Here is a 20,253-nt window from a genome sequence, read left to right as displayed (position 1 = left end):
CATTTTTTTTTAACCTTACTGCATGGAATGCATTTAGTTAAAAATGTCCTGCCTTTACAACCACTGTAAGTCTTTCCACTGTGTAGCTAGTTTCCTGAAAAGTAGTTAGTTTTTTTTTTTGGCCTAAAACTATTTCATGATCATAAAGCTGAAGCAGCTAGACAAGTGTCCAACTTGCAGAACATGGAAAGCATCTATTCAGTGCGAAAGGTCCTACCAAAAAAAAAAAAAAATACTTCATATTCCCATCGCACACATTCCTGGATAAGCTTTTAAAGTTTGGGTGCTGCAGCAACAACCAGCTGGATACTGGTTCAGGTCACAAAGTAGATATTTGTCAGCAGGGGTCCTGCGTGATTCTGAAATGTTGCACTCTCCTTGTGTCGTGATCATGCAATAAATCCGTTTGGACACTACTTTGTGTCGTTCCATGGTGTGCTGGCAGGATGTGTACCTGCACGTTCCAATTCATCAGCAGTTTCTCTGAATTGTGGTTCAGATGTCAGAAGGAAGGAATTCAGCATTGGCAATTCAAAGCAATACAATTTGTTCTTTTGGCAGCACCCAATATATTTGGCCAAGCCAGTGTCAGTTTCATTGATGGTGGATTTTGGCTCTTTCTTATCTGGACAATATGCCCGGTGCTGTGCTGTCTGGAGATACATTGGCATCTCCTAATATGGCAGTATCTTCTGGTTTGGGAACTTAGTCTAAGGAATTCTATTTCCTGGATGTATACAGGTGTGTTCTTCATCTGCAGAAAAATTGGTAGATCCAGTCACCTTATTATAGTCTTCATTGGCATAAAAAAAGGTCTTCAAGCCCATAACAGTTCAGTGGTTAGATTTCTCCAAGAAACTATTTATTTTAGAAAAACGAAGATCTACAGGCCCAGAGGCCTTAAAGACCCATTCAGTGAGATCGCCAGTGACGTCCTGGACAGAAAGCCAGGGCCCCAGTGGACCAAATCTGTACGGCAGCTGTATGGTCAGGACACAACACCTTCATAAAGATTGAGTTGCCCTGGAAAATGATTGGGAACATTTATTTGGCCTCAAAAAGGTTGAGAACTACTGCAGCACTTGTGTTTTCTGATTTTTTCCTTTATGTCAAATTTGCATCGAAACCAGGTAATCAGTAAATTTCCAATGGGGGAAAATTGTGCAAAAATAAAAAGTTGGGGTACTGAATTTTAAAAACCCTGAAAACATAGATTAGATGTGTCTATGGGTTTTGCATAAGGTTTACTTTAACCACTTCCCGACCGCCGCATGTATATGTACGTCCACAGAATGGCATGTACAGGCAAATGGGCGTACATGTACGTCCTTGCCTTCTAGCGTTTATAGCCCGGAGCTGAAGAGAGCTGTATGTAAACACGGCTTCCCCGTGCTTCACTATGGCGCTGCATCGATCGAGTGATCCCTTTTATAGGGAGACTCGATCGATGATGTCAGTCCTACAGCCACACCCTCCTACAGTTGTAAACACACACTAAGTGAACACTAACTCCTACAGCGCCCCCTGTGGTTAACTCCCAAACTGCAACTGTCATTTTCACAATTAACAATGCAATTTAAATGCATTTTTTGCTGTGAAAATGACAATGGTCCCAAAAATTGTCCGAAGTGTCCGCCATAATGTCGCAGTCACGAAAAAAAATCGCTGATCGCCGCCATTAGTAGTAAAAAAATTTTTTTTTATAAAAATGCAATAAAACTATCCCCTATTTTGTAAACGCTATAAATTTTGCGCAAACCAATCGATAAACGCTTATTGCGATTTTTTTTTTACCAAAAATAGGTAGAAGAATACGTATCGGCCTAAACTGAGGGAAAAAAAATGTTATATATGTTTTTGGGGGATATTTATTATAGCAAAAAGTAAAAAATATTGAATTTTTTTCAAAATTGTCGCTCTATTTTTGTTTATAGTGCAAAAAATAAAAACCGCAGAGGTGATCAAATACCACCAAAAGAAATCTCTATTTGTGGGGAAAAAAGGACACCAATTTTGTTTGGGAGCCACGTCGCACGACCGCGCAATTGTCTGTTAAAGCGACGCAGTGCGGAATCGCAAAACCTGGCCTGGGCATTTAGCTGCCTAAAGGTCCCGGGCTTAAGTGGTTAAAAAAAAAAAAAAAACATTCTAAGCCTCATAATATGCTTTTTCATGATTTCCCATTGCAGTCTGTTTTATGACCATTTTCGACAGCGCTCTGTGCTGTATCAGTTATTGTACAGGCAAGATGACGTTGCATGTTCAGGAAATCTATGTACCTGCCAAATTACAGGCATTACAGCTCATTGAGCATGCCTCATTTCTACAAATAGGATGTTGAATTGCTCCACACCCTTAAGAATTAGGTCATGTGGAAAGAAAAATGCAGACACATCAGCAGTGCTCAAGCTATGGTTGTGTATTATAGCGCCAGTAGATGTCACTGCTGTTTTAATATAAGGGTTTGAACTGAGACTCTTGAGTAAACCCTCTGGTTGATGTAAGGCCCAGTTCACACAGAATTCAAAAGTTTGCTAATTGCTAGTTTGTAGAGTTATATGCAACAACCATTTAAACTAGACTTTCGGCAACCTTTTCATGTAGTGCTGCAATCCAACCTTCAGCTCCATATCGTAAATAAAGCCCCTACGCAAATAGCCTCAAGCATATGTAGACAGTTTTTGTTTTGTCTAAGCTAGTAAGGGTGTTAAAATCCATCAACTAGTATCTCGTTGGGGAGATTTCTTTCTGGTCTATTGAGGGACGGAGGAATACAGATACTACCACCTACAAGACACTGGCAAACAGTATAAATGGAATCCAGGCTCTGTCCTCTACCCAGCTTGCCTCACTTTTTTGTTGTTGCCCAGGAGGTTGAATGCTTTTGCCTCAGATCTGCTAGAAGTCTTTGTTGCTAGCCTTCTTTTCATCAGAGTTTTATTCCCTGTGACGTCTATCATGATATTCTCCAATGCCTGAGTCATTATTTAGCAGCTATCTGGACCAGTGTTTCCTCAGCTTAGCTTTGGGGGCCTTCACACCCTGTTGGACTGCATGGTTTTTCAGACCTAATTGTACAGTGTTAGCTGCGGAGTGCTTTTCAGGTCCAGATCTGTGGCACAGCCCCAAGTTGACCCTTCCCCCTAAAAGACTCACTTTGTGAGTAACACACTATTAGATTTTCTGCAGATTTTTGTCTTTGTGTGTATGGGGACCTAAGGCTTTTCAGGCTAAAACGCAGGAAGCTACCTCATTGTTTACTGCACTAGGTGACTTTCAAAATTCCTGCCACTGCTAATTTGACCACAGTACCACTTAAGGACTAGGCCTATTTTTCAGACTTGTGTTAAAATAATTTTTTTGCTGGAAAATCCCTTGGAACCCCCAAACATTATATATATTGTTCAGACGCCCTAGAGAATAAAATATTGTTGCAATACTTTGTCACGCTGTATTTGCTCAGCAGTCTTACAAGCGCAATTTTCTTTGGGAAAAAATACACTTATTTTTACATCAAAAAATAATACAACAGTAAAGTTAGCCCAATTTTATATATATATATATATATATATATATATATATATATATATATATATATATATATATATAAAGTGAAAGATCATGTTACGCTGAGTAAATTTGATACCCAACGTGTCATGCTCAAAATTGCGCCCGCTCGTGGAATGGCGACAAACTTTAACCCTTAAAAATCTCCATAGGCAATGTTTAAAATTTTCTACAGGTTACCAGTTTTGAGTTAGAGGTCTTTTGCTGGAATTGCTTTCGCTCCAACGATCGCGGTGATGCCTCAAGCGTGGTTTGAATGTTTTCATATGTGGCTGTGACTTGTGTATGCTTCTTTGCGTGACCTCGGTGGGACAGGGCGCTTTAAAAAGACCTCAGATCTCATATTTGCACTAAAATGCAATAACAGAAAGTGATGTTTGACATCGCTTCCATCCTCCAATGTTATGGCGTTGAGCGGGGGCTATCTTTCCCTAAGGCTGGGTACACTTGTCAGACAAACGGTCCTACATTGGGAGCCTCATGTAGCATGACATGTGAGAGCTGTCTTAACTGGTCCTACACAAGTCGGTCTGACTAACGACAGCTCCAGTAAGCGGTGGAGACGACCGAAGCGCGGCAGGAGGGATTTGCCACAAGATCACTTTTATCTGAAAGAGGACTGCCCGCTGTTGAAGAGGATACAGAGGTTATGGCAGCTAGCTGCTGCCATAACGATATTCCTCTTTAAACAGCTGACGTAAAACCATGGCAGGCGGTCCTTAAATGGTTAAGGTAGAACTATAGGCAAATAATGTGTATAAGAATGCCAATCAGCAGTGTTCAAACTCTAATCAAGAAGTGGAAAATGAGGGGTTCTGTTGAAACCAAATCACGGTCAGGTAGACCAACTAAAATTTCAGCCACAACTGCCAGGAAAATTGTTCGGGATGCAAAGAAAAACTCAAATAACTTCAGGTGAAATACAGGACTCTCTGAAAACATGTGGTGTGGCCGTTTCAAGATGCACAATAAGGAGGCACTTGAAGAAAGATGGGCTGCATGGACAAGTCGCCGGAAGAAAGCCATTACTGTGCAAATGCCACAAAGTATCCTGCTTACAATATACCAAATGGCACAGAGACAAGCCTTCTGACACAAAGTCATTTGTTGTGATGAGATCAAAATTTGTCTTTTTGGCCACAACCATAAATGCTACATTTGGAGAGGAGTCAACAAGGCCTATGATGAAAGGTACACCATTCCTACTGTCGCACAATTCTGCAAGTGATTATAATTTATTATCGCTGTTTTCTAGCTGATCTAAAACCATTTTTGACATAAAAAGACACTTTTGGTTGCTATGGACAATCTACAGGCAGAAAGAAAGGTTTTTATTATATAAAATGACATGTAGGACACTGGGCAGACCACTAGGGACAAGGGGGATGTGTATTTTTGACATACAGTACTGTAATCTATAAGATTACAGTATACTGTATGTATAGTGTTTGTTTACTTTTTTGAATTTGGCGCCGATCTCCGCTCCCGTGCGTCGTAACGTCGCAGGCAACGGAGATCGGCGGCACAGGAGGACGCTGTGTGAATCGAGCGAGGACCCGCTCGCTCACACAGCGCGGTGACATCGCTGGATCCAGGAGAAGGTAAGCCAGCGCACGCTGCAGGCTCTACATAGCTAGCCCGAGCGTGACTCGGGGTTACCGATCGTAACATGAAAAACCCACCCCGAGTCACGCTCGGGAATACCGCCAGGGGGGGTTAAGAACTGGGGTATGTAAACGTTTGTTACGGGTCATTTGGGTAGTTGCTGTTGCCATTATGATTTAAAAAGAGTAAACACAGATGATTGTTAATAAATGGCTTCAGCCAAACACTAACCATGAGTGAAAGAAAAGTTGTTGTGTTTATCATTCATATTCTCTGAAAAATGGGCAAGAAATCATAAAGCATTGTCAGTTTGGTAAGTGTTAAGGTTCGTACACACGGTCGGACATCCAACAAAATTTCCCTTGGATTTTTGACTTAATTGATTTGTCCGATCACACCCATAGCATACACACACTCTGACTTTTTCGGCAACCAACACGAACGTAGTGACGTTTTAACGTACTGCCACGCGATTCAAAGAGGAAGTTCAATTTTCGTACGTCACGCGTGGCGTTCCATCAGCTACTATATAGTTAGTTGACGTTTCGTGTGAGTGCTTTCCCGATTTCCATTTTCGTGCCTTTTTGGTCGTTACTTTGCGTGCGTTCGCTCGATAACGATATGTTGCGGAATCCAGCGAGAGAACGGGCTGTTTATGGTCTTGGAGTTCTGGCTATTGCTCAAGCCCGGACCAGGACCAGGAAGAGGAGGACTGTTTGGACCAAAAATTGGTTGCTTCAGCGGGACCAATTTTCCCATATGTCATTGCTGAGGGAGCTGCAAGAAAACAATCCTAATGATTTTAGGAACTATCTTCGGATGTCAGATGCCTGCTTCCAGCGTCTTCTAAACTTGCTGTCCCCATATATTAGCAAGAAGGACACCTGTATGAGGCCTGCTATTCCTGCAGAGCAACGGCTCATAGCCACTTTGCGTTATTTGGCCACAGGAAGAAGTCTCCAGGACATCAAGTTCACCACTGGGATCTCTCCCCAGGCTCTGGGACACATAATTCCGGACACTTGCTGTGCCATTATTCAAGTCCTGCAGAAGGACTATATTCGGGTAAGTTGTTTTCACATTTGATACACTTCATGATTTCTCAAAAATATTTTATATGTACTTTGTCTTATTTGTATCTATTATGTTATTGTCTACCCTCTGGTGTGACATATAACAAAAACCCAAGTCGGTTGCAACCTGATCCTTCATTGGTTCACCATATTGGTCCCATGGAAAAGGAGAGAGTTCTTAACACTTGCCAAGCTTTAAGCATTCAACATTATCTCCCCAAAATGTATTTAATCTGCCACCAGAGGGAGTCAGGAAGCATATTATTAGCTCTGCTTGTTAATTTTTATTCAACAAATGTTTGGATATATTTTAGTGTTCTCTTGCCCCTATAATGTATGTTTTAAAAATGCTGATACTATTTAGTGCTCAAGTATTAACTAATTTTTCTTTGCTTGACTCCACAGTTTCCTTCAAACCCTGAGGAATGGCAGGATGTTGCGGCCCAGTTTGCCAATCAGTGGAATTTTCCCAACTGTGGGGGTGCCATTGATGGCAAACATGTCCGAATTGTTCCTCCACCGGCCTCAGGCTCTTATTTTTATAATTATAAGGGCTTTAACAGCATAGTTCTGCTTGCTATTGTTTCTGCAAATTATGAGTTTTTATATGTTGATGTCGGTATGAATGGTCGTCATTCTGATGGAGGTGTCATGGCTCATACCGAATTCTATCAGCGTCTTACGTCTGGCACCTTACATTTGCCACCTGCGCAGGACAACGTGGAGGGCCCCAACTTTGTTTTTGTGGCAGATGAGGCGTTTGCTCTTGGGGAACATCTTTTGAAGCCCTTTCCAATGAGGAACCTCACCCCTGAGCAACGGATATATAACTATAGACTATCTTGTGCCAGAATGGTGGTTGAAAACGCCTTTGGCATTTTGTCCTGTCGTTTTCGGCTTTTTCTGACTGCCATTCACTTGGCGGAATACAAAATTAATCGTGTGGTGTTGTGCTGCTGCATCCTCCATAATTTTCTACGGAGGAATGCTGCTAACTACATTGGTTCCGGCCATACTGATGACCCCTCAGGTGGACGGCCAGCTGAAGACGCAGTGATGCCAGCCCTGCAACTAACTAGACCTGCTGTCTCCTCCCAGAATGCCCGTCTGGTGCGGGAGCAATATATGGACTATTTTGTGGGTAGAGGGGCAGTGCCTTGGCAGCAAGATCTCCTGTAGTTTTTTGAGAAGCTTTCTGATGTTCCTTTTGAAAACCCAAATTTCAGTTTCAAGATGCTGTTATGTGTGTTTATTAATATTATTTTACTGATTAATGAAATGTTGCTGTGATTAGCATTAAATATTTTGAACCAAGCAAATGTTGAATTAGCCTTTCTAAATTTACAAACAGCTATGTGTAGTATTATTATGCCCTTTGGTTCTGCTACACCCCTTTTCCATATGCAAATATACTGGTAGTAGTGATCAGATAAATAATAAGCCACAAAATCTTTGAAAAAATATAATTGTTCAATCCTGCACAATCCAATGTCACTTTTTGGCAGTTTACAAAATACAAAAACATTGGTAGTTCAGGAATAACACAATTGTGTATTTTTTGGGTTAAACGCTAAACATGCATCTTTTAAAACACAGCCCTAGACATTGTCAAGTGTTTTGAGAAGAAATGTAACCATTTTCAGCTTTCTTCACGCAACAAAATCAAATTTACTAATGTAAATGTCTGTCCAGATGCACTTTTGTTCATTCTGTGTTCCATTTTTGGGTGTGGCAAAAATGCATGCACAGTGGTCTCCATGCGCTCCGTGGGTTGTGGTTGGCTGTAGCTCACAACATGTAGTCATCCTTATCACCGGAAACGGACTACCATGTTGTGAGCTAGAGCCGACCGGAACCATAATGGAGTGCATGTCAAACACTGTGCCTGCATCTTTGTCGCATACAAAAATGCACACCAAAATGAATGGAACTGCGTCTGATGTGAACTGACCCTTAGCACAGTCTTTCTCAACTCTCCTTCTCCTGGTGCAATCCCAGGGTCAGAATGACAAGTTGTTCCACTTTTGTTCTCGATACATTGGGAATTTTTGTATGTGCATTTTTGTCAGATTTTAAGGTCTAGCCCTTAAAAACTAACAAAATGACATTTGTAGGCACCAGGAGAAGAAGAGTGGATAAACACTCAGCTGAGACCCTGAAATCACACATAAAGATTGTCATTTTGTGGTAATGACCAACCAATTAAAGTATTGTATTGGTGAAAAAAGTCACATGTGCGTAGTGCAAATAGAATTAGTGCAAATTCTTTGAATTCTCACAAACTGAGCATGTGCAAACAAGGCTAATTACAAATATTTCCATGATAAAACCTTGAACACGAGGGAACATTTGTAATTAGAAATGTACGATAGAAAACAACTAAAATTTTGCTAACAGGTCGTAATAATCCCTGATTCGTCTCTGAACACCAGTGGCAGCCTCCTTGAGATTTTCCAGCTCTGTCATTGCCTGCAGCATATCAGCACTGATCCGACCAATAGTGCATCCTGGTAGTTGGTGGCCTTGGAAAAAGACAAACATTTTAAATGGGTTTGATGGTCAAGTGACTGAGGCAATCCTAAAAAATCTAAAATAAACAATCTGGTCTATTTTCAGGAAATACTTACCTAAACCTAGACACTCAATTAGTCCTAACAACCTTTGTCATCTTCATAATACACCTACACTACTAGTGAATGTACACACTACAGATAATACTCTGTAAATCTTGGGCCAGGTGCATATCCATGTGTCTTCACATGCATCTACCTAAACACCACTGCCACCTCTCCCTTCTACATGCTCAAATGTTGAATACACTAAATAATTTGCTATTGTGGTGTAGGCGTGTGTGGTGTGGACCAGGGGCGGACTGACAACTCATGGGGCCCCCGGGCAATAGAAGATTATGGGGCCCCTCTGGCTTACAGATGGCCACCACGCCAAGAGGCAGGGCAGCTAAAATCTTGGGATATTCACATTAAAAGCATGTCAGTTTCGGACATATCAGGGACAGATCTAAAAAAAATACAGATTTTTACATACTGTCCCTGGTTTTACTGAGCCTGGCAACCCTGATGGGGCCCCCTAGTGGCATGGGGCCCTCGGGCAGTGCCCGAGTGACTCAATGGTCAGTCCGCCCCTGGTGTGGACCTAGAAACAAGAAACAGGTGTTGATTTTGCAAGGCACATGTTCCAAAAACTTACTGGGGCAAACAACAACCTCCGAAGGCTCATCTTGCATTTCTTGCACTCCTTCACCCTCAGCATATCTGGTGTCTGGGGATGTGCTGTCGACTGGTGGCTCTTTGCTGGGTCCGGCACTATCCTCCAAATCCTGCAAAGATTGGTGCTGAGCACACTCACAATCCTCTAAAATGAAAGAATAAATCATCTATGAATCCTCGCCAAAATTACATTATATTAACATAATCACATGTGCTGCTTTTAAAGTACACCAACCTTGCCCTGGTGAACCAGTTTGCTCCACACTAGTGCACTACACACTATGCATTATTAAAATAAACGCAATGCTAGGGAACAGGAGTATGATGTCATTTAAAATGTGTGAATACATGTCTATATATAGGCCACATTAAACAACTCAGGCAGATGACACCCATCACTTTTGTTTGCTATGGCAATATGGTTTATATGATGTGAAATCTACCAGGCGTGACTCTGCGTGACTCTGATCCCCAGGGCCTCTCCTCTACCCATGTCTACCCTGCAAATGTGTCATTAATGGTCATTGATGAGCCACGCATCTAACATAAAGTGTAATGTACCCCTTAAGTTCTGTCCTTACCCCATGGCGTTTGTCCTACCTATAAACACTCCTGTCACTGGCAAAAGCACATAAGCATTTTTATTAACTTACGTTTTGGGGCAGATTTGGGGCCTGTTGTCTCCCCTGTTGGAGCCCGGCCAAGGGAAGCCTCCCTTTGTCCCCTGTGGTGTCTTTCTCTGTGCCTTTGTCCTGTTGAAAAAATTTGAATACAGTATATTAAGGATTTGACAAAAGTAGCCAAGACATAAGAAAAAATTAACAATTGTAATGAACTGCTTGTAAACTTCCATTAACTTCTTCTGTAGGCCCCACCAGAAAAAAGAACTCATTAAATTTCAGCCATCTATAATGTACAGACAAATAATTCTCTAATTACATGTACTTACTTCTTTTGATAATGGTGCGGTGAATGGCTTCAAAATGTTCTTGCTCTCTGTGCTTCAAATCTGACCATCGTTTGCGGATTTGGTCTTTCGTTCGTTGGACACCATAATCTCCTTCCAATACTGCGAGGACCTTCTCCAGAACCCAGTCTTTATGGCTGTTGGGCCTATCATAATTTTCGAGTTTACAATCGTAATCGTACTTCTCAAAGATGTGAACCATCTCCACCATCTCCCCCTTGCTCATGGGGGTGGCCTTGTGTTTTCTATAAACGCCTCCACTGCGGGGCCTATTTGTTTTCGTGGGTTCTGCCATCACATTCTCCCTCACACATCCCAGAATGTCGCATGAAGAAAAAGGAATGTGGTCCCGCCCCAGCGTCATGACGCACGTAGAGCGAAGCTTCACGCATGCGCAGGCTATATAAATCAAGAACGAGCGCTCTATGTCACGGACGCATGCACGAACCTAACAGAACGACTCTACGTGCAGCCGAAGGTATACGCGGAACGAAGGTAGGTGAATACATTGGGACACTAGTGGTTACTGCATGATTTAGCTTAGAGCAAACAGAGATTGTATAAGCAGGTTAGGAAGTTAAAGCAAGCACTTATTGGTTGTATTGTATCCTTTATTGCAGATATCTCATAAAAAACATGCCGAAAGCAAAGGGTGGAAAGCTTAATTCCAAAGCATTCATCACTGCTTTTATTGATCTCTATAGATCTCACACATGGCTGTGGCAGGTAACCAATAAAGACTACTCAAATACAAATAAAAGGCAGGCAGCAATTGATGAACTGGTGGCAGAAGCAAAGACTGTGTACCCCAGGGCCAACGAGACCCAAATAAAAGCCAAAATTGGGAGCCTGAGGAGCACTTTTCTGAGGGAGCTCAAGAAGATTGAGGGTTCAAAAAGATCGGGAGCTGCAGCAGATGATGTGTATGTGCCCAAGCTATGGTACTTCAGCAGCCTGATGTTTTTAAAGGACCAAACTGAGCCACGAAAACATCTGTCCACACTTGCATCCGCATAAGCAGAGGCCACAGATACTGAGGCTGAACCAACTCAGGATGAGGAGGAGGAGGAGGAGGAGGAGCTCAGCTTGACACAGGTATAGTATTCCTGAAAATATGTGCAATCAGATATACTATGATGTTAATGTGTTGTTATGATGGCAAGAAAAAAGAAATGATGCTCCTTTTTCAGACACAGGACGTTGCCAGCCAAGAAGAGGCTGGGCCCAGCAGACAGTCCACACAATGTAGAATCCCTACACTGAACCCTCCTAGGAAAAGGACCAAGAAGAGGCAACACCTAGATGATGCAACAGCCGAATTCTTGAGTAGGGCCACATCGGTCATCACCACAGCACCCGATAGTGCAGAAGGGTTTGGCTGTTTTATAGCAAACAAACTACGGGAAATTGATGCCGATGCCGAAGGGAGCTATGTGAGGGGATCATGGTCCAGCTCCTTAGCAAGGCCAGGAAACGGGAGCTAACCCCTATTTCACATGTCTGTGATTTAGAACACGCACCTCCAGCCAATGTACAACAGGCCTACCAACCACAGACAGCCTACCAACCCCAGACAAGCTTCCAAGCACACCCAGCCTACCCACACCAGCCAACCTACCCACACCAGCCAGCCTACCCACACCAGCCAACCTACCCACCCCAGCCAACCTACCCACCCCAGCAAGCCCACCCACCCCAGCAAGCCAACCCACCACAGCAAGCCAACCCACCCCAGCAGCATGGGGGTCAGTGGCCAACTCAGAGCCCAGATTTTAGGGGATACTAATTTGCATTGAAATATTATGATTTGGAACATATTTTTTCTATTATTTGTAGTTGAGTATGTAATTTTAGGTTTGGCTTACCAAAAAAATCGCGAATAATGGCATAAAATCTTTATTTTTAATCTATTATTGTTTTTTGTATTGTGGTGGGAGTGCTAAAAAATATAAGGCCTCAGCTGATGAGGTGTGAAGTGTGGAGAGTGTTGGTCGTGGTTCAGTTTGGTATGCAGAAATATCAGCCTGTTGAAGTACCACAGCCTGGGCACATATATGTCTGCTGCTGCTGCTCCCCATCTTTTGGAGACCACAATCTTCTTGGGCTCCTTATATTTAAGTTCATGCTCAGGTCCCCAAGTTTGCAGATTCTAACATAATTTATGTATGCCCTGGGGTACAGAGGCTTTGCAAAGTCAACCAGTTCTTCAATTGCTGCCTTCCTGTTGTTTTGTATTTGGATCTGTCATTCTTTTTCCCATTTTTTAAAAAATAAAAGGATGATGCTAAAAACTCGTGGATTATGTGTGGAAAGTCAAATGTCAGTTTGTGAGTAGGCAGGCCCTTTGCTAAAATTGAAGGGACACAAATAGAGTAGTTATTACTTTGCCCAGCATAAAGAATTGTGGATATTTTTTTTTGGGGAATTTAAAATAAATATAAAAAAAAAGGCTGGATTCATATCCAGAAAATACACTAATCCAAAGTAAATACATTTGTTTTTAATCCGTCCGTATCACCAGTTGAGCAGATGTGCATATTAGGACATTATAAAGAAAAAGAGAATATGCGCTGCTTTTTGAGATTTCGAAACTTGCCGCGTGACGAATGAGCATTTTCGAATATGAACGCTAGTTTTACTAGACAGATGGCTTCCGGGTGCTCTTTATTTCGGGGCATGCGCATTTAGACTTTTTTGTAAAGTCCGATTGTTTTCTGTACACACGGTCGCACTTTGCACAATCGGACTTTTCGGAACATAAAGTTGGTCCGTTCACAGACCCAACTTTTTGTCCCATGTAAGCCAAAAAAGTTGGTCCGATGGAACGTACACACGGTCGGACAAATTTGAAAAGTGACGGATTTTGAAGTTGGTTGGCCGAAAATCCGACCGTGTGTACGGGGCTTTAGACTAGCAAAGTTAAATGGACTTGACTAACAGTTTAAAGCTCAACTCCAGCTAACACATTATAAGTAGTCTTGTTTTGTTTTCTGCATCTAAAACGCACTCTATGTTAGCCTATGTGTATCCATGCACACATACAGTAGGAGTTTAGAGGAAAAAAATAATTACTTGTGCGTTCAAGGAAAGGAGCTTTTGAGCATAAAAAAGTGCTCAAAAGCACATTAACATGCATAAATTTGTATTGATGCTAGGCGCATTCCCGCTTTCATGCATTCTTTTGGCCAATAGAACATATTAATGCTAGACACTGAAGCACGCATAAATGTGCATGCAAAAATATGTATTTTTACCATATTTTTTCTGCTGCTAAACTGTAGGAGAACAAAGTGTCAATAGAATACAGTGTGCATGATGCCTTATTCTCTCAAGGTACGGGTATCTTCTTACTGCCCCACTATGTTAAATCATGCACCCTAATGCCGCATACACACGATCATTTTTCGGCATGAAAAAAAAGACGTTTTTCGGCATGTAGAAAAAACATTGTTTTCTCCAACTTCATCATTAAAACGATGTTGCCCACACACGATCGTTTTAAAAAAATGCTCTAGCAAAGCGCGGTGACGTACAACACGTACGATGGCACTATAAAGGGGAAGTTCCATGCGGATGACGCCACCCTTTGGGTTGCTTTAGCTGATTTCCTGTTAGTAAAAGACGATTCGTGCTTTTCTGTCTGTTACAGCGTGATCAATGTGCTTACTCCATTACAAATGGTAGTTTTACCAGATTGAGCGCTCCCGTCTCATAACTTGCTTCTGTGCATGCGCGGGTTTTTAACATCGTTTTAGCCCACACACGATCATTTTTTACAACCCAAAAAGCAACATAGTTTAAAATGTCGATAAAAAAATGCAGCATGTTCGGAAAAAAAAAATTACGTTTTTCAGAACCCGGAAAATGATGTGAAGCCCACACACGATCATTTTAAATTAAATTTTTTTAAAACGTCGTTTTTTTCATGCCGAAAAATTATCGTGTGTATGCGGCATTCGCCTTTTTTGGGACCATGCATGTGTTTTCCTCTGTTTTTGGAACCTTTTACTGTGTAGATGTTACGGAGTCGGCTAAAACCATTTTTGGATGTGGCAGAATGATTCAGTCACATACTGATTCTTGATAGTTGCCTTTGGCATATTTCTCCCTACTCCATTTTTTGGGACTGCTTTTGAAGGTCCATAGAAGACTGTGTTCCCTAATGAATGCAGAGCATAAGGAATATTTTTGTACTCAGTTATGCCGTGTGCACACGGTTGTTTTTTGTCGTGAAATAAAATGACATTTTTAAAAACGTCATTTAAAATGATCGTGTGTGGGCTTCACATCGTTTTCCGTCTTCTGAAAAACGACAAAAAAAAAAATTCGAACATGCTTCAATTTTTTATGTCGTTTTTGAAAATGTTGTTTTCTGTGTTATAAAAAATGATCGTGTGTGGGCTAAAACGACGTTTTAAACCCGCGCATCGTTCTGGTAAAACTACCATTCATAATGGAGTAAGCACATTCATCACGCTGTAACAGACAGTAAAGCGTGAATCGTCTTTTACTAACAGGGAATCAGCTAAAGCAGCCCAAAGGCGAATGGAACTTCCCCTTTATAGTGCCGTCGTACGTGTTGTACGTCACCGCGCTTTGCTAGAGCATTTTGAAAAAACGATGGTGTGTGGGCAACGTTTTCTTTCAGGACAAAAAGTGATCGTGTGTACGGGGCATAAGGCTGACTAAATTGGTGTTCAACCTGTGGCCCTCCAGTTGTTGTGGAACTTTGCAAGTCTGACAGTTACAAACATGACTCCTCAGGGCAAAGGCATGATGTTCCGCAACAGCTGGAGGGCCACAGGTTGAGCACCCATATGGGTAAAATCTTTTGCTCCAGTAGTTCATTGGGGAACACTAATACCTCTTGTCAGACACGATTTCGGCTTCAGGAAAATTGTCTATACTTTGTTGCAACAGAACTCTATCATCCAATCTGATCAGATCTTCAACACCCCCTTCGTTAGATGGGCTGACTATTTTGATTTTAACTTCGCCAGTCCTTTCAGGTAGAGGTCAAACTTCTACTTCCTAACCTGAGGATCTCCCTCCTACGTCTTCTTCTGTTTGTTTTTATTTGGCTTTTGCCACAGTAATATATTTCATTGGATAGTTATCCCTCTGTCATTTTGTTAATCGTTTACTACTTCTAAGCTTGTTAAATACACGCAAAGGTATAGCTACCGGATGAAGGTGTGCTTTCTGTTCTGCATAATGTCCAACCTCTTGTATACTCAGATATAAAAGACTGACAGTATCCCCCAATGAAATATTAGGAAAAAAGTATAGTGTGGTAAATACAAATACATTTAAAGTACAATTCGTTTTTTTCCCTAGGTATTTGCACTGAAGAATCAGGGATGGTAGAAGCCAGTGGTAGCATCTAGGTAGCTTCGGCTCCTTCCTGCATCTCCTCCTTCTCAGCGGTGGCTTCCTCCTCAGTGGCTTCACCCTGTATCTTCACAGCGGCTTCCTCCTTGGCGGCGTCCCTCCTCCTTTCCTCGGCAGCCAATACGATTGCTTTTCCTCTCAGCCAATCAGGTCTTAAGACCTGCTTCCTGTTTGGTTTAGGAGGAGAATCAGGAAGACAGTGAATATTAATTTGCTATTGTCCCACAACTGGGTGGGCTCAGGGCGCAGTGCTCTGTGCCCCGAGCCCTCCCTTTTTTAAAGCCATTTATAGCCTGAAGCTTTAATCGTGTGCTTAAAAAAAACACACATTGAAATCCGATGCATGGATTAAGGGGGTGGGCCACCACTGGTAGAAGCATATTTCCAGGGACATTCTGCTGTGAACAGGAAACATGGGGACAGTGGTATTTGCAAAGGCACTACTGGGTTGGGGATTGGAGAGTGTGATATTTTCATAGAAACTACACTCAACTGATCAGGTAGGTTTGTGGAAAGTTTTCCAGAGACACTCTGCTATTGAGGTGGAGGAACAGTGGTATTTGCAGGAGGGCTGTTTCGTTGAGAATGGAAAGGAGTGATCTTTAGAATGTACACAATGTAGGGTAAGAGACAGGAAGATTTTGTTTTCCACAGACTTTGTTATTGTGGTGGGGACAGTGAAACTGTGATATGTCAGGCACATATATTTGCAGTCACGCTACATTCATAAGTGTAGAATGAGGACAGTATTATATATATATATATATATATATATATATATATATATATATATATATATATATTAGTAAAGATGGAACACTGAGCTTCTAGGAGAGTACAGGGAAATGAAGAGGGGTGATTGTGCTGGGAATGGGGTACACAGTGATTTCCGTGTACAGTGTGCTGTTGAGACAGGGAGATGGGGGGTTAAAATTCAACAGAGAGATGATTTTTTTTTTTATACATCTGACAACTTTAATGCTACATACATAGCAGACATGAGCAGACATGAGCACACTTCTAATACATCTGGAAACAAATAAAAGAAGACAAGAAGTATGCAACAGATAGAAAATAAGTAATATATTTAATAATATTACTCAGAGACATTTACCACATTTAATATCTATATTTCCTCATTAACCGGTTGAAGAGGACCTGCAGTCAGCTCACATAATTTGTAATAAAAACATCTTTGCCATTCTGAAGCTTCCCTCCAACCACTTTGCATATTATTTTATATATACTGTGATTCTGTACTTGCCAAATATGCTGCAGAAATCTCCCTCCACTGAGTCTGGCTGCAACCATTTTAACTGTGGGCAGCTGAAGCTGCTGCCTGTTCACTTCCTGGATTTATACAGAGGCACACCTCCAACTCTTCAGCCCTGCAGCATTCATTGGCCCTTATATGACTCATCCCACCTCTCTTCCTGGCAAACTCTCACTAGAGTGAGAGTGAGGGCTGTGCATGATGTCATAAGCCTAGGCTAATGACCAGACAAGAAACAGGAAGTGGGCTGTATAAGGTATTTACTGGCAGAAAAAAAATGTTTTACTACCCAAAGTTAAAACAACAAGGGCAGAATATTTAATAGATGGAAAGTTGAAAAAATTACTGAAGGTCCGCTTTAAGGACTGATATACAGTAGGTTTACTGCTACAGGGTGGCCCTCCTGTGCAGAATCACATACTGTATACTGTATATACATCATTCTGCACTTCTGCCTAGGGAACCTGGTTGCGCGTCACCACCGGGCTGCTTCTGCTGTGATTACTCACAGCAGAAGCTGATCTGTGGGTGCTGGGCACTGGATGTTCCCCAGCACCTGCCAGGCAGAGACACAGAATGGAGCTCTGCCTATGTAAACAAGGCAGATCTCTATTCTGACAGGGGATAAAGGGTGGATTAAAAGGATAGAATAAAATCCATCACTTCCCTGAGTAAAAGCAGCACACAGGTAACCCTTTGATCGCCCTTGATGTTTAACTTCTTCCCAGCCAGTGTCATTAGTACAGTGACAGTGTATATTTTTAGCACTGGTTCCCACAAAGTGTCAAACGTGCCAGTTAATGTTTGATTGTCCGCTGCAATATCGCAGCCCTGTTATAAGTTGCTGATCGCTACCATTAGTAGTATATAAAAAAAAATGTATCCCATAGTTTGTAGATGCTATAGATTTTGCGCAAACCAATAAATATACACTTATTGTGATTTTTTTTTTAACAGAAATATGTAGCAGAATATATATATTGGTTTAAACTGATGAAGAAATTCGATTTTTTCCCTTTTTTTATAGGATGTGTTTTATAGCATTTTCATTCTGTTTTATAGCATAAAGTAAAAAATATAGCTTTTTTTAAAAAAATTGTCGGCCTTTTTTAGTTTATACCACAAATAATTAAAAATGCAGTGGTGATCAAATACCACTAAAAGAAAGCTCTATTTGTGGGAAAAAAATTATACAAATGGTATTTGGACCCAGCGTTTCATGAAAACCCAATTGTCAGTTAAATTAACGCTGTGCCGCATCGCAAAAAATTGCCTCGTCATGAAGGGGAGGTACATTTTCCGGAGGTCAAGTGGTTAAATAGAAAATGACAAAATACTAAAATCAAATTGTTGGTGTGTTGCAGAGTTTAAAGACTTTTTTGGATGCTTGGGTCTGCTGACCGCCCCCTGTGGGTTCCTCCCAATTTTCTGCATCACTAGCACACATCACTAGCTTGTTAGGGACATGCTAGTGATGTAGCGGCAGAGGAAGGACATGTTTGGAAGAATGAAAAAAAAAAAAAACGAAATTGTAGATTTGCTGATTATTTTTAACCACTTCCATACAGGGCACTTACGTACCTTCCCGCCCAAGCCAATTTTCAGCTTTCAGCACTGTCGCACTTTGAATGGCAATTGCGCGGTCATGCTACACTGTACCCAAACAAAATTGGCGTCCTTTTTCCCCCACAAATAGAGCTTTCTTTTGGTGGTATTTGATCACCTCTGCGATTTTTTTTGCGCAACAACTAAAAAAAGACTGAAAATTTTGAAAAAAAATTACGTTTTTATTTTTTTCTGTTAATTTTTTTGTAAATAAGTAAGTTTTCTCTTTCAATTACGGGCACTGATATGGCGGCACTGATGAGATGGCACTGATGGACATCGATGAGGTAGTACTGACGGGCACAGATAAGGTGGCACTGATTGGCGGCGCTGGTATGCGGCACTGATGGGCACACATAGGCGGCACTGATGGGCACACATAGGCGGCACTGATGGGCACTCATGGGCGGCACTGATGGGCACTCATGGGTGGCACTGATGGGCACACATGGGCGGCACAGATGGGCACTCATGGGTGGCACTTATGGGTGGCACTGATGGATACTTATGGTTGGCACAGATGGGCACTGATAGGTGGGCACTGGGCATGGATGGGCACTGTGGGGTGGCACTGATGGACACTGTGGGGTGGCACTGATGAACACTGTGGGGTGGCACTGATGGACACTGTGGGGCGGCACTTATTTTTCCTATGTTGCCAGTCAGTGCCCATTTGTGGGCACTGATTGGCAACTTTTTTTTATTTTTTAATGTTTTTTTTTTTTTTTTAGACTTTTTTTTTTCTTTTTTTTTTTGTTGTTGCCCTTCCCTGGTGGTCCAGTGTGGGCTTCCCTGGTGGTCCAGTGTGGCGATCCGAGGGGGGGCTGCGCTGATAAACAATCAGCGCGAACCCCCCCTGTCAGGAGAGCCGCCGATCGGCTCTCCTCTACTCGCGTCTGTCAGACGCGAGTGAGGAAGAGCCATCAACGGCTCTTCCTGTTTACATCGTGATCAGCCGTGGTTGGACACGGCTGATCACGTGGTAAAGATTTTCCGTGAGAGACTCTTTACCAAGATCGGTGTTGTGGGGTGTCAGACTGACACCCTGCAACAACGATCGCCGCGATGCGCGCCCCAGGGGGGCGCAACGGCTCAGAATCCTGAGGACGTCATATGACGTCTGGTCAGGATTCTACAACCACTTTGCCGACGTCAATTTGTCATTGGCGGGCGGCAAGTGGTTAAAATGAATTGCTCATCAATAATAGACTTTGCACCTGAAACATGTTAGAATGATGTTCCAGTAAAATACAATAAAGCCATTCTCTCTGGCAGTGCTATCAGAGACATTGCCGCTCCCAGACACATTTCTGGTGTGCAGCAGGGGCGGACTGACAACTCATGGGGCCCCCGGGCAATAGAAGAGTATGGGGCCCCTCTGGCTTACAGATGGCCACCACGCCAGGAGGTAGTGCAGAGGCGGGCAGCTAAAATCTTGGGATATTCACATTAAAAGCATGTCATTTTCGGACATATCAGGGACAGATCTAAAAAAAACACCGATTTTTACATACTGTCCCTGGTTTTACTGAGCCTGGCAACCCG

Source organism: Rana temporaria, chromosome 1 (genome assembly GCF_905171775.1).
Source record: "Rana temporaria chromosome 1, aRanTem1.1, whole genome shotgun sequence".
NCBI classification, from domain to species: Eukaryota; Metazoa; Chordata; class Amphibia; order Anura; family Ranidae; genus Rana; species Rana temporaria.
Note: the sequence above shows the minus strand (reverse complement) of the source record.